This window comes from Tachyglossus aculeatus, chromosome 21 (genome assembly GCF_015852505.1).
Source record: "Tachyglossus aculeatus isolate mTacAcu1 chromosome 21, mTacAcu1.pri, whole genome shotgun sequence".
NCBI lineage: Eukaryota > Metazoa > Chordata > Mammalia > Monotremata > Tachyglossidae > Tachyglossus > Tachyglossus aculeatus.
In genome coordinates this window covers 36536545-36551478 of record NC_052086.1, presented here as the reverse complement: position 1 = coordinate 36551478, position 14934 = coordinate 36536545, and the positions used below count along the sequence as shown (strand labels likewise).

At 43.3% G+C, this 14934-nt stretch overlaps 1 protein-coding gene across 2 annotated transcripts in view; it reads right to left on the bottom strand.

Moving 5' to 3' along the window:
* The window catches only part of GALNT9 (polypeptide N-acetylgalactosaminyltransferase 9), a 260712-nt gene that overhangs the window by 87209 nt on the left and 158569 nt on the right, over positions 1 to 14934 (bottom strand). The window lies entirely within an intron of this gene.

The window sequence follows — 14934 nt, the reverse complement described above, 5'->3', positions numbered from 1 at the left end:
GAACACAGGTAGCAGAGCAATAGCCTATTTTATGCTGAATACTATCCAGAGTAGGTTTTATGATAGGCGGATATTTCCTGATGGTCTCAGTGGGGGCCCTGTACCACCTACAAGGTGACAGGTGGAAAGTCCTGCGTTCTCTTTTTGTATTTTCAGAGACTGAATTCCCTGATGAGAAGTAAACAGAAGGAGTAAGAGAGGGTAATGCTTCCTTTTGTTGACATGTAATCTCTGCAGTCGACCAACTGGGATTTGGTATGGAGAGGGGCACCAGGGCAGCCTCTTACCATTATTAAGCACTTCAGACCATTGGAGAATAATAATAATAATGATAATGATGGTATTTGTTAAGTGCTTACTATGTGCAAAGCACTGTTCTAAACTCTGGGGCGGATACAAGGTGATCAGGTTGTCCCACGTGGGGCTCACAGTCTTAATCCCCATTTTACAGATAAAGTAACAGGCACAGAGAAGTTAAGTGACTTGCCCAAAGTCACACAGCTGACAAGTGGTGGAGCTGGGATTAGAACCCATAACCAAGAGAATCTCCTAGGTGATTCTCCTAGGTTAGCCAACAGTGGGGTTGGCTAACCTGTCTTCTGCAGGGGCCAGGGAAGGTTTTTTTCCTCCTGATCAACTTCTCTGATACATGCTGCCTGGAGTCAATCAACCATTCATATTTATTGAGCACTTACTTCTAGACTGTGAGCCCACTGTTGGGTAGGGGCTGTCCCTTTATGTTGTCAACTTGTACTTCCCAAGCGTTTAGTACAGTGCTCTGCACACAGTAAGCGCTCAATAAATATGATTGATTGATTGATTGAGGAGCACTGTACTGAATGTTTGGGAGAATTCAATACAACAGAGTTGGTAGCCAACTTCCCTACCTACAAGGAGACTACAAAATCACTGCTACCCCAAAATTATGGCCCAACTCCTGGCTCCCTGGGAACATTTTAAAGGTTTATGGAGGAGCATAGCCTGGTGGAAAAAGAAAAGGATTGAATTCTAATCCCAGCTCTAACTGCTTGATTGCTGTGTGACCTTGGGCAAGTCACCTAACATTTCTGAACTAAGTTTTCTCAACTTTCAAAATGGGGATTCAATACCTGTGCTCCCTCCTATTTAGACTGTGATCCCCATGTGGGACAGGGACTGTGTCTGATCTGATTAAATCATTTCTACCTCAGCACTTAGAAAAGAACTCAACCCATAGTAAATACATATTATAATTTTAATTATCAAATGGATGTGCGGATTTGGTGCCGAGACATAGGGAAGAGAAAATAAATAAAATAGCATTTATGAGGGCATGAAGAGAACCCGTCTCTGGTGTAATTTTGGCAAGCAGCAGTGGGGCCTAGTGGAAAGAACACAGGCCTGAGAGGCAGGAAACCTGAGTTCTAACCCCAGATCTGTCACTTGCCTGCGGTGTGACCTTGGGCAAGTCACATATCTCACGTGTATCTCAGTTTTCTCATCTGTAAATGAGATTAGATACCTGTCTTCCCTCCTACGTAGACTGTGAGCCCCATGAAGGACAGGGACTGTGTTTGATCTGCTTATCTTATACCTTGTCTCGAGGTAAACTCCAGCTGAAATTTCAGTGTCGGAGACTGTCAGTGCTGCATTCTATTAGTCGGTAATCACTGGGAGAGCATGCAGTCTGTGGAGATGAAATGGGGAACAGTTTCCCATCCAAGCCCTTCTAAGCTCACTGTGGGCAGGGAATGTGTCTGTTTGTTGTATTGTACTCTCCCAAGGGCTTAATACAATGCTTTCCGCACAGTAAGCACTTAACAAATATGATTGAATGAATGAATGAATAAGGAACCCACTGCTTGTACAACCACTCTAAACTGTAAGCTCATTGTGAGCAGGGAAGAGCACGGGCTTTGGAGTCAGAGGTCATGGGTTCAAATCCCAGCTTCTCCAATTGCCAGCTGTGTGACTTTGGGCAAGTCACTTAACTTCTCTGGGCCTCAGTTACCTCATCTGCAAAATGGGGATTAAGACTGTGAGCCCCCCGCGGGACAACCTGATCACCTTGTAACCGCCCCAGCACTTAGAACAGTGCTTTGCACATAGTAAGCGCTTAATAAATGCTATCATTATCATTATTATTACCAGCTCTGTTATATTGTAATCTCTCAACCACTTATTACAGTGCTCTGCACACAGTAAATGATCAATGAATAATGCTGATTGATTGATTGATTAAAGGGTACAGATCCAAGTGCAGACGTGACCCAGAAGGGAGATGGAGTAGGGGAAATGAGGACCTAAATGTGGAAGGCCTCTTGCAGGAAATGTGATTTAGGAAGGAGAGTGGTGGACTGTTGAATATTAAGGGGAGGGAGCATCAGGCCAGAAGGAGAATGTGGGCAAGGGATCGGCATGGTATAGACAAAATTAAGATACAATGTATAGGTTGGCATTGGAGGAGCAAAGTTGTCCCTCACTTTATTAATCCACCAGCAGCGGACAAGTCCCAGGCACACTGGATTGATGCTTTTGGCTCCAGAGCCCACTGCTGTCAGTCAGTCAGTCAGTCAACTGTATTTATTGAGTGCTGTACTGAGCACTTGGAAGAGTACAGGCACAAAGTAAGCACTGAATAAATACGATTGAATGAATAATAATAATAATAATAATAATAATAATAATGGCATTTATTAAGCACTTACCATGTACAAAGCACTGTTCTAAGTGCTGGGGAGGTTACAATAGTAATAGTAATAATAATGATGGCATCTGTTAAGCACTTACTATGTGCAAAACACTGTTCTAAGTGCTGGCGGGATACAAGGTGATCAGGTTGTCCCACGTGGGGCTCACAGTCATAATCTCCATTTTACAGATGAGGTAACTGAGGCTCAGAGAAGTTAAGTGACTTGCCCAAGGTCACACAGCAGACATGTGGCAGAGCTGGGATTCGAACAAGGTGATCAGGTTGTCCCACGGGGGGCTCACAGTCTTCATCCCCATTTTACAGATGAGGGAACTGAGGCACAGAGAAGTTAAGTGACTTGCCCAAAGTCACACAGCTGACAATCGGTGGAGCCGGGATTTGAACCCATGACCTCTGACTCCAAATCCCGTGCTCTTTCCACTGAGCCACACTGCTTCTCTAGCACTAATTTTTTTACATTTTTTAATATGTAATATTTTATATATGAAACAATGAAATATGAACAAAAAATAGCTTTCCTTCAACACCCTTTCTCCACAACATAGAATCTGAATTCCCCCTCCCTTGGTGTCTGTACAGGTTTCCCTTTTCCCCTCTACGTCCTTTTACATTTACTGTTCAAGTTCCGTAGTCTATACAATTTACTGCGCCTGTCAAGACTAATTTATTCATGGGATCTGGCAGTAATCAAAAAGGCTAAGATCAATGCTCCTGAAAACTCTGACATTTACTCATATTTTCAAGTCCCATTTGACCTTGAACTGTAGCTCACAGGAGCGGAACTTGTCAGCAGCGTTTGTGAAGTTGAGTAGGGCTGGCACATTGGGCACCTTGGGACTAAACAGGCCCCACATCTGTGGAACCAACCTGCGGGCTCTCATACGCAAGATGGCTAAACTAGAGCTGATAAGATGCAGCATGGCCTAGTGAAAAGAATTTGAGCCTGGGACTCAGAAGGAACTGGCTTCTAATCCCAACTCCTTCACCTGTCCGTTGTATGACATTGGGCAAGCCACCTCACCTCTCTGTGCCCCAGTTACCTCATCTGTAAATTGGGGATTTTGGATGTGAGCTCCATGTCCAACCTGATTAGCTTGTATCTACCCCAGTGCTTAGTACAATGCCTGGAACATAGTAAGAGCTTAGAAAATGCCATTCAAATAGTTAACTTGGTTCTCTTTCTTCTTTGACTCACCCTTTATTCATTCATTCATTCAATCATATTTATTGAACGCTTACTGTGTGCAGAGCACTGTACTAAGCACTTGGGAAGCACAAATCGGCAATGTATAGAGATAGTCCCTACCCAACGGTGGGCTCACAGTCTAGAAGGGGGAGACAGGCGACAAAATAAAACATGTAGACAGGTGTCAAAATCGTCAGAACAAATAGAATGAAAGTTTTAGGCTTCAGGTTCATTGTTATAATACTTGTGAAGCACTATGCAACAAGCACTGTTCTAAGCCCTGGGGAAGATATACAAATTAATCAGAAGGGACACAGTCCTTGACCTACACTGGGCTCACAGTCTAAGTAGGAGGGAAAACAGGTTTTGAATCCCCATTTTTACAGGTGATGAAACTGTAGTACAGAGGAGTTACGGAACTTACCCAGTGTCACAGAGCAGGCAAGTGGCAGAACTGGGATTAGAGCCTAGGATTCCTGACTTCCAAGCCCCTGCTCTCTTCCCCAGGTCATTCTGCTTCTTATTCATTCAGAAACAGTGTGGTTTAGTGGACAGATGAAAGAATGCGAGGTAGGGACTCTGTCTCAGTCCAGCTCTGCCACTGACCTGCTCTGTGACATGAGACACACATCTCTCTCCAGTTAGAGGGCCAGGTCCTTGAGGTCAGGGATCATCTCTACGAATCAAGCAAAAACTCCTCACTCTCAGCTTCAAGGCTCTTCATCACCTTGCCCACTCCTACCTCACTACCCTTCTCTCCTTCTACTGCCCAGCCCGCACCCTCCACTCCTCTGCCACTAACCTCTTCACTGTGCCTCGCTCTCACCTGTCCCGCCATCGACCCCCGGCCCACGTCCTTCCCCTGGCCTGGAATGCCCTCCCTCCACACATCCGCCAAGGTAGCTCTCTTCCTCCCTTCAAAGCCCTACTGAGAGCTCACCTCCTCCAGGAGGCCTTCCCAGACTGAACCCCCTTTTTCCTCTCCTCCTCCCCATCCCTCTGCCCTACCTCCTTCTCCTCCCCATAGCACTTGTATATATTTGTAAAGATGTATTATTCCATTTATTTTACTTGTACATATTTACTATTCCATTTATTTTGTTAATGATGTGCATATAGCTTTAATTCTATTTGTTCTGATGATTTGGACACCTGTCTCCATGTTTTGTTTTGTTGTCTGTCTCCCCCTTCTAGACTGTGAGCCTGTTGCTGGGTAGGGACCGTCTCTATATGTTGCCGACTTGTACTTCCCAAGCGCTTAGTACAGTGCTCTGCACACAGTAAGTGCTCAATAAATATGATTGAATGAGTGAATGAATCTCTCTAAACTCTATTGTCCTCTCCCAAGCGCTTAGCACAGTGCTCTAAACACAGTAAGAGCTCAGAAAGGCCCATTGGCAAGACATTTTACCTCACTGGACCACAATTTCTTCTGCTGTAAAACTTGGGGATCAGATACATGTTCTCCCTCACTCTTAGATTATGGGGTCCATGAGGGATAGGGACTGTGTCTTATCTGATTATCACATGTGCACCTCAATGCCTAGAATAGGACTCAGCATCTAATAAATATTTAATTCCATATTTTTCCCCGCTTTTTTTTTTGGTATTTATTAAGCGCTTACTATGTGGCAGGCACTGTACTAAGCACTGGGGTAGATTCAAGGTAATCAGGTTGGACACAATCCATGTCCCACATGGGGCTCACAGTCTTTATCCCCATTTTACAGATGGGGTAAATGAAGAACAGAGAAGTTAAGTGACTTGCCCAAAGTCACTCAACAGACATGTGCCAGAGCCAGAATTAGAACCCAGATCCCAACTCCCAGGGCTGTGCTTTTTCCATTAGGCCACGCTGCTTCTCAGTTCACAGGTTTGAAGTAGAACCTGGTATCTTAACTGACATGTTAACCTGGAAGTTAATTAGAAGATGACTTTTGCTCAAAGTTGAGGAATATCATTCAGTCAAATGTGTTTATTCAAACATGAGCTCTTACTGTGTGCAGAGCACTGTACTAAGCACTTGGGAGAATATGATATAAGAGAGTTGTATTTATATTTGTGTAATCAAGAAACATGTTTTCTGCATCTCCCCAGTAAATAATGGAGCTTAGTCAACAATTTTCCACCAACTTCCAGGTCCCAGAGGCCCATTCTCTTCAGAAACATGACTCTTCTCCAATGGATGACAGCTTCAAAGGAATGCAAGGAAGAACAGCAGCAAGAGCACATGGCTATGGGGATTCTGGTGTCTTAATAGAAGTCCTAAATTTGTGGACTGAAGCAGGGTGTGAAATGAAATTACAGCTGCTGCAGCAGCAGGGACGACATGTCCACACTGGCAGCAAGCCTTTGGTTGCTGCTCTGAATTCAGGGCACTCTCCATACCTCAATGCTGAGTCTCAGAGATAAACACACACACAAGTGAAAGGGAAGGAAGGAAAAACATTCAGGACAGCCGCCTTCTCGGCCCTCGTTTCCACAGTCCTCCTGGCTCAGCCCCTGGCGGGTGGGTGGAATTTCCCCTCAAAATATCACCCTTCATGGAGGGTCAGCGGCATCAGAAATCGATAAGTGGCATTTAGTAAGTGCAGACTGTGTCCAGAGCGTTGTATTAAGTGCTGTGCAAGGTTGCTAAGTGTTCACCAACTTGCTGCTAGTGTCATAAGAGAGACATGAGAAGCAGTGAGATGCTATGAGAAGCAGTGGAAAGAGCACGGGCTTTGGAGTCAGAGGTCATGGGTTCAAATTCCAGCTCTGCCAATTGTCAACTGTGTGACTTTGGGCAAGTCATTTAACTTCTCTGGGCCTCAATTCCCTCATCTGTCAAATGGGATTAAGACTGTGAGCCCCACGTGGGACAACATGATCACCTTGTATCCCCCCAGTGCTTAGAACAGTGCTTTGCACATAGTAAGCACTTAGCAAATATTATTATTATTATTATTATTATTATTAGAGTGGAAGCCAGTGGGTGGGATTCTCAAAGAGTGGGAGAAACAAAAGAAAAATATTCTTATTGCTTTCAGAAAGATATAGACCCAGCTTTTCCTAGCCAGAAATCAGAATGTTATAGACCCTATGTACTTCATCCCACACCTTCCTCACCCCTACCTCTGTTTGTGCTGATGTTGAGAAGTCCAGGACCTCTTTATAATTTTTCAGACCAAGTCTGGCTACTTCTGCTCAATAGGTTAGGTGGGGATAGGGAGGGGGAGTGATGTGAGCCCATTGTTGGGGAGGGATTTTCTCTATCTGTTGACAAATTGTACTTTCCAACTGCTTAGTACAGTGCTCTGCACACTGTAAGCACTCAATAAATATAATTGAATGAATGACTATTAACACTGCATTATAGAGAAAAGCAAATTAATACCCATTTCTCTAGTTCTTAGACACCCTTTCTTGACTGAATTTTTATATAACAGAAGGGAATTAATTCTCTTCTAATCTACATTTAGAATGTGCCTTGCAAATGCTCAACCAAAATTCTATTATTATTTACAACTATTATGACTGCCAGACTCAGAAACAGCACCAGACACTGAAAATAAGAAGTGCTACAGCATGGCAAAAGACCATTTTTATATCCTCAAACCCACAAAATGGTGGTCACATATTAGTCTTTTCAGTAACCCATACATGTCTGCATACCATTCAGCACCAGTGTTATCAACATTGAACATGGCCATAACTCTCTTTCCCTCCCTCTGTCTAATGGCTTGCATTTCTTCACTTTGGTGGGGAGAAACCAAGAAAGGAGTTCACATATATTAGGCTTTTTACACTTTCTCTTCGCACCTGCTGATAATGAGTACAAAATGATCCTGAGTAGCTCTATAATCGCTGGTCTGGGAGAAGAGTAGGTGAGGTCAAGGGTGGACAGGATTATTATGCCAAAATCCCTGGTTTAAAAACCGAGACAGAGAAAGGAGAAAAGATGAGTCTCAGGGAGCTGAGAGGTGGAGTTGGAAGCTGGAATCTCTAACATGGCTCTAATTCCCCAACCCTCTGGTTAAGCCTTGCCTCAGACACCATGTTAAATGTAAATTAAACGTTTTAATAAAAACGTTGGACTTCAGGAAAGTTTTATTTTTCCTGACTAGTTCCAACTTAAAATCGCCAATCAGGACAATGGAATGAAAAGAAAATAATCTCCCCAAATACTTTGCTTTGGCCTATTTTCCACATTGAATGATAAACTCTTCTAAGGCAGCAGCTGCATCTTGTACTCTATTTATTTTGATAATGATATGCATCAAGCTTTATTTCTATTTATTGTGATGACTTGACACCTGTCCACAGGTTTTGTTTTATTGTCTGTCTCCCCCTTCTAGACTGTGAGCCCGCTGTTGGGTAGGGACCATCTCTATATGTTGCCAACTTGTACTTCCCAAGCGCTTAGTACAGTGCTCTGCACACAGTAAGCACTCAATAAATACGATTGAATGAATGAATGAATGTACTCCTATTGTACGCTCCAAGGTGCCTAGAACAGTGCTCTGTACCCAGCAAGTACTCAATAAATACTACTGATTTATCAGTTCCTCTCCAGGTGCGAGTATTCCAATAAAGAGAAAATTTACAGCAAACAGTGATAAAAATGAGTTATTTCTCTTTAGCTGACATTTTATAGCACTAATCTCTTTAGCTAACACAAAGAATATAACATTTGTGTTTCATCTATCATTCCTTTCCTATCTCTGGATTTTCCCTAATTCAGTTTCACTGGGTAAGAAGTCATTGAAAATAATTAGATAGAACTTTACTTTCATGGGGTATAAAAAGTTCCATTTCAAGACATTTTTTTTTCTGAGACCTACAAACGTCTCAGTTTATTATAGATAAAATTGTTTCAAATACTAGAACAGTACACCTTAACACAATTCCCAGGCATACCATATTTACTCATTTCTGATTCCTTGGCTGTATTGGCTAAGGGTAATGTGCTATCAGCCAAGTACCGTATGTCATGCTAAATATGATTTCAATTGGCTATGAATTGTTCAGATCTAAATTAGAAATGAAGAAATATATTCACCAGGGATATCAGATGTTTTGCTATTATCTCACATAATGTAATAGGCATATATTAAAGAGCTGACAGTTTTGCAACTACTTTCACATATCCATCCTGTTTCCTAGGGCAAACCCTTAGTAAATGATGCAGTGAAAAAGTTGCTCAATTTTAGAGAAGCAGTGTGGCCTTCACTAAAACAGAAGGGACCTGGGAGACAGAAGGTCATGGGTTCTAATCCTGGCTCCACCGCTTATCTTCTGGGTGACCTTGGGCAAGTCACTTGGGCAAGTCACTTCACTTCTCTGTGCCTCAGTTACCTCATCTGTAAAATGGGGTTTGAAATTGTGAGCCCCACATGGGACAAGGACTGTGTCCAACCCAATTTGCTCGTATTCTCCCTAGCACTTAGTACAGTGCCTCATACACAGTAAACACTTAACAAATACCATAATAACAATAATAATTCTCCATGCCTCAGTTTCCTTATCTGTAAAATGGGGATTAAATCCTACTCCCTCTTAGACAGTGAGGCCCAGGAGGGCCAGGGACTGTGTCCAACCTGATTATCTTGTACTGACCTCAGCATTTAGTACAGTCTGAGCATGTAGTATGCTCTTAAAGAAATACCATAGTTATTATGATTGTGTAAACTCTTTCAAGCTAAAGGTATGCTGAGCAAACATCAGGTTTTCATGAATGGAGGAGGTATAAATAACAGATTTGTAATCTCTGTCTATTTTTGGCCTGGTCCAATTTCACACCTGATTTACACAATGTCCAGTCAATTCTCTATCTTCTTAACTGTCCTCTTGCTGTCTGCAGCTCCCCTGGGGAGGTGAGGGTTAGTGAAGCACAGAGTACTTTCCTCCTTGTTCCAACTGTAGGCGATCTTGGGATTGTTCAGGCCTGTGGAAGAGGTCTCTCTGGAGGCCTTCCCAGAAGTCACACAAGCTCCCTGCGCTATTGTCTCTGAACTCAGTATAGACTGGTGAACAGAGAGGAGTGTGGAAAAGTCTGGAAAGTCTTCCATCACTGGGCTAGTCCCTCTGACATGGGAACTGCCAATTTGAAGGTCTTCCCCATGTATAGGGCTGGCCTCCCTGAGGCGGATTTCTACTGACTACAGAGGCTGCTTCAGCAGGTGAGCAAAGAAACACTAAATGGTCAGAAAAAGTCCACAGAAGCTACAACCTTCCTCAATTTGCTTGTAATACTTTAAATACAAACTAATTTTTGGTTTTGCTTTATTCAAGCCCTCATCTAGCAGGGGCTACTTGTTTCTGCTTGGAAAATGTCCTAAATTTGATTGCTCCCTTTAAAGAGAAATTTAAAGAGGACAGGTAAAGTCCTGCTTATCTGCAAAGGGCTGTACAGAACACGGAGGTAAACTGCTAACTGTGCTTTTGCTTTGTTTCGTTTTTGTGTGTGGACCCAATAGAATCCCAAGAATAATCAATATTTGAGTCAACTTCTAAACCCACCTCAAAACCCAAACCACTTTCCATCTTTCCCGCTCCCCTCCTCTGAACCCTACTACTCACCTGTCCTAACTACTCAGGGGTAGTCAACAGTTCCCTTGCTCCATCTGAACAAAGATTACATTCACTCAGAAGATGAGGAGTGAGATGGCCCCTGAGAACTTAGGTAGCACATTACACAAATTAAACAAAAATCCATGCAACACTCACTCCTCTTCCCTGCCCCTCTCCCTAAGCTAGCCTGACTCTGGAAGCTAAGTGTCATTAGTCCAGTTTACAGAGGGCTAAATGAAGGTGATTTAGTTTAAGAGCAATTCTTTGCTCGGTGCAAACCAGTGGCCTTATGGCATTAGAATGGATAACAGACTTTGGGAAGATTTCAGACCACGAATCTTCCAGGAATGCTACCCTGCAAATGACCACACACACACACACACACACACACACACACACACACACACACGTGCCCCCCCCCACCTACCTACTTACCTCTTCCACCCTGCACCCCCTACCTTTCCAGCATCCTGGCTGGGTATTTTGTTACCAACCTGAACTAATCTTGTTCCCTTCTTCTTCTCCAGGCCTTCTGAGCAAAAATGCAGTTTTTCTTTTTAAATTCTATTTATTAAGCTTTTACTATGTTCCAGGCACTAAGTGCTGGAGTATATATAAAGTAATCAGGTTAGACACAGTCTATGTTCCACGTGGGGACACACAGCAGACAAGTAGCAAAGGTGGAATTATAACCCAAGTCTTTCTGGCTCCTGTCCATGCTCCATTCACTAGGCCACACTACCTCTTCTCAGTTACAGTGAGTTAAGAGCATGCCGCTACCTCAGGTCCAAGGTGAGAGTCTGAGACATAGATCGAGCTTTAGATCTAAGGGGATTTTCTAACCCTGGGACTGTGTATACAAATCAATTGGCTGACATTTCCAACCTTAAGCTGTTTGGAAGATTCTGGGACAGGAGAGAGTTTGTAAAATATTACCCAACCTGGCACTTCAGGAAATGTCTAGTCGCACATCCTTCTTGAACTATTTCCTTGAACATCTCTGCATCCTTCAAGGTGCTTTACAAGGTCCCCTTAGATCACTGGTTGGCTTTTCTAGGTAAAAACACTAATACGCAAACTTTATTATGCAGATCACTGATGCAGCCCTGCTTTCCAAAACCACAATTAATTTTTGACGGTACTCGTTAAGCACTTACAAATGTGTCAAGCTCTGTTCTAAATTAATCAGGTTGGACACAGTCTCTGTCCCACATGGGTCTCACAGCCTAAGTAGGAGAGAGAATAGGTATTGAATCCCCATTTTGCAGTTGAGGAAACTGAGGCACAAGGAAGTTCAGTGACTTGCCCAAAGTCACACAGCAGGGAAGTGGTGGAGCCAGGATTAGAACACAGGTCCTCTGTCTCCCAGGTCCATGTTTTATTCACGATTCCACACTATTTCCCGACTAATCATGAATTCCAATCATAGCCCATCTAGTGGGTCCACTAATAGTACGAAGTATTTGCATTCCAAGATACAAAATGTTGAGATCTTTGAGAGATCATTTAGCACTCTGAGGTAAAATAGCATAGCCTAGTGGATAGATCACAGGCCTGGTGTAAGAAGGAACTGGGTTCTAATCCTGACCCCGCCATTTGTCTGCTGTATGATCTAGGGTAAGTCACTTAACTTCTTTATACCTCAGTTTCCTCACCTGTAAAGTGGGGATTAAAACTGTGAGCCCCATGTGGGAAAGGGACTGTGTCCCACCCGATTATCTTGTATCTACCCCAGTGCTTAAAACAGTGTCTGGCACATAATAAGCCCTTAACAAATACCTTTTTATATGAGTGGGCTAAAGTGATTAGAAATAGCTCCTTAGAGAACATCTTGGAAATTACCTTTTTAATGTTCCATTCCCTATCATCCTTTCCAGGCAAGGTATTCACCAGGAAATCCCCAGTGAAGAGGGAGTTTCAAACAGGCTGAGCTCAGCCATTCCCAACACGAGGCTGGGATCTCGTCTCTCGCCTCGGGATTCAAGCTGCTTGTTTTACTGTTTTCCCTGGTCCCCTCATGTGCTGGTGATGATAAATCTTCATGGCTTATGGCTATGATGCAAAAGTAACATCTACCAAAAGAACAAATCTCTGTCAGGAAAAGCAGGGGTAAGCATTAGAGCTTGACATGGTTGATGTTTCCAAATTTTCCAAGAACCAAATGGCACCCATGGCTGGAGTGTTTTGTTGACTAGAATGGAATCACCCTTAATTCCTGCTAGAAATTGCCTCTAGGCAAAGGGAGAACTCGCTAAACCAACCTTGTTCAGGAAATCTTCATAACCAAGTGGGGTCAAGGGTAAAAATCGAGGGTGAACATTTCACCTTTCCACCAAAGTATCTCACTGCAATCCATTTCTGGCTGCACAGTCTGAAGTGCCTGCAACTCTTTGCCACAGCAGTTATCTAAGTTTGGGAGGGGAGAACAGACGTTTTAGAGGAAGCTGAGAAGAGAATGTGCAATTTTGTCACGGGGACAGGAAATCCTGTGCAGGCCTCTGACCAGCCAGTCAATTAATCAATATATGGTAGTGATTGAGCGCTTATTGTGTGCAGAGCTCTAAACTAAGCGCTTATGAGTACACTGCAATACAGTTGGTAGACACAATCCCTGCCCACAAGGAGCTGGGAAAAGGGGTAGGAATAGGTTAGGCAACGAGGTTCAAACCATTTTATTTTCGGTACACTATTAACGAAGTGGAATATCTGAGTTAGGGGTTAACCCCCACCTAAGCACAGAAGCCTTTAGTATGTAGTCTCCAGGAAGATACCTCTGAAATTTCTAGTGGACATGAAAAGCCCTTATCAGTTTACATTAATCAAGGTCATGGGGTGTGTGGCCATTCGACAGGCCCTTGGCTGTACTTGTGGACTACCAAAGAAAGGCTTTCTGATCTTAGGCACAGACTCTGTCCCACACAGAACTTAGTCTAAGAAGGAAGGAGAACTGATGCTTTGACTGAAAAATGTTTTCTTACCTGGGTTAAAACTCCATTTGAGCTATAATAATAGTAATAATGATGATGGTATTTGTTAAGCGCTTATTATCTGCTTAACAGCAGCGTGGCTTAATAGAAAGAGCCCGGGCTTGGGAGTCAGAGGTTGTGGTTTCTAATCCCAACTCCTCCACTTGTCAGCTGTGTGACTTTGGGCAAGTCACTTATCTTCTCTGTGCCTCAGTTACCTTATCTGTAAAACGGGGATTAAGACTGTGAGCCCCATGTGGGACAACCCGATTACCCTGTATTCATTTATTCAATCGTATTTATTGAGCACTTACTATGTGCAGAGCACTGTACTAAGCGCTTGGGAAGTACAAGTCGGCAATATAGAGAAGGTCCCTACACAACAACTGACACTTGTATCTCCCCCAGCACTTAGAACTGTGCTTGACACATAGTAAGTGCTTAACAAATGCCATCATCATTATTATTATTACTATGCACCAAGCACTGTTCTAAGTGCAGGGGTAGATACAAGGTAATCAGGTTGTCCCATGTGAGGCTCACAGTCTTAATCCCCATTTTACAGATGAGGTAACTGAGGCACAGAGAAGTTAAGTGACTTGCCCAAAGTCACACAGCAGACAAGTGACAGAGCCAGGATTAGAACCCTTGACCTCTGAATCCCGAGCCCATGCTCTTTCCACTAAGCCATGCTGCTAAAATGTCCCACACACTTCAGTAATTCTATCAATAGCATAGCTGTGCTTTTATTCATTCATTCATTCATTCAATTGTATTTATTGAGCGCTTACTGTGTGCAGAGCACTGTACTAAGCACTTGGGAAGTACAAGTTGGCAACATATAGAGACGGTCCCTACCCAACATCGGACTCACAGTCTAGAAGGGGGAGACAGACAACAAAACAAAACATGTGGACAGGTGTCAAGTCATCCTCTCCCAGTCAATCAATCAAGTGCATAGAACAGTGTTTGGCACATAGTAAGCGCTTAACAAATGCCATCATTATTTATGGACTGCTTTATTAATAATAATAATAATAATGATGGCATTTGTTAAGCGCTTACTATGTGCAAAGCACTGTTCTAAGCACTGGGGAGGATACAAGGTGATCAGGTTGCCCCAAGTGGGGCTCACAGTCTTTATCCCCATTTTCCAGATTAGTTAACTGAGGCACAGAGAAGTTAAGTGACTTGCTCCAAATCACACAGCTGACAAGCAGCAGTGCCGGCAATTGTACTTATTGACCGCTTACCGTGTGAAGAGCACTGTACTATCCCCACACAGAAACCCATTTCCTTCATAAAATATGTCAAACCTAAAAGACTAGCCACCTAGTCCTTTCCCCAGAGTACTCTTGAAGGATGGAAGCAGAGAGGTGGAGGGTCACAGCCTGTTCTTGCCAGATCTGGAAAAGCTGCTCACTCAGAGAGCTCCATCATTAACTAGCTGTCAATCATAACAGCCCCATTTACCATCCTACCGATATTGGTCTTTGTTAAGAGAAACTCCAATCAGGTAAGGTATATTGTGGGGCCTT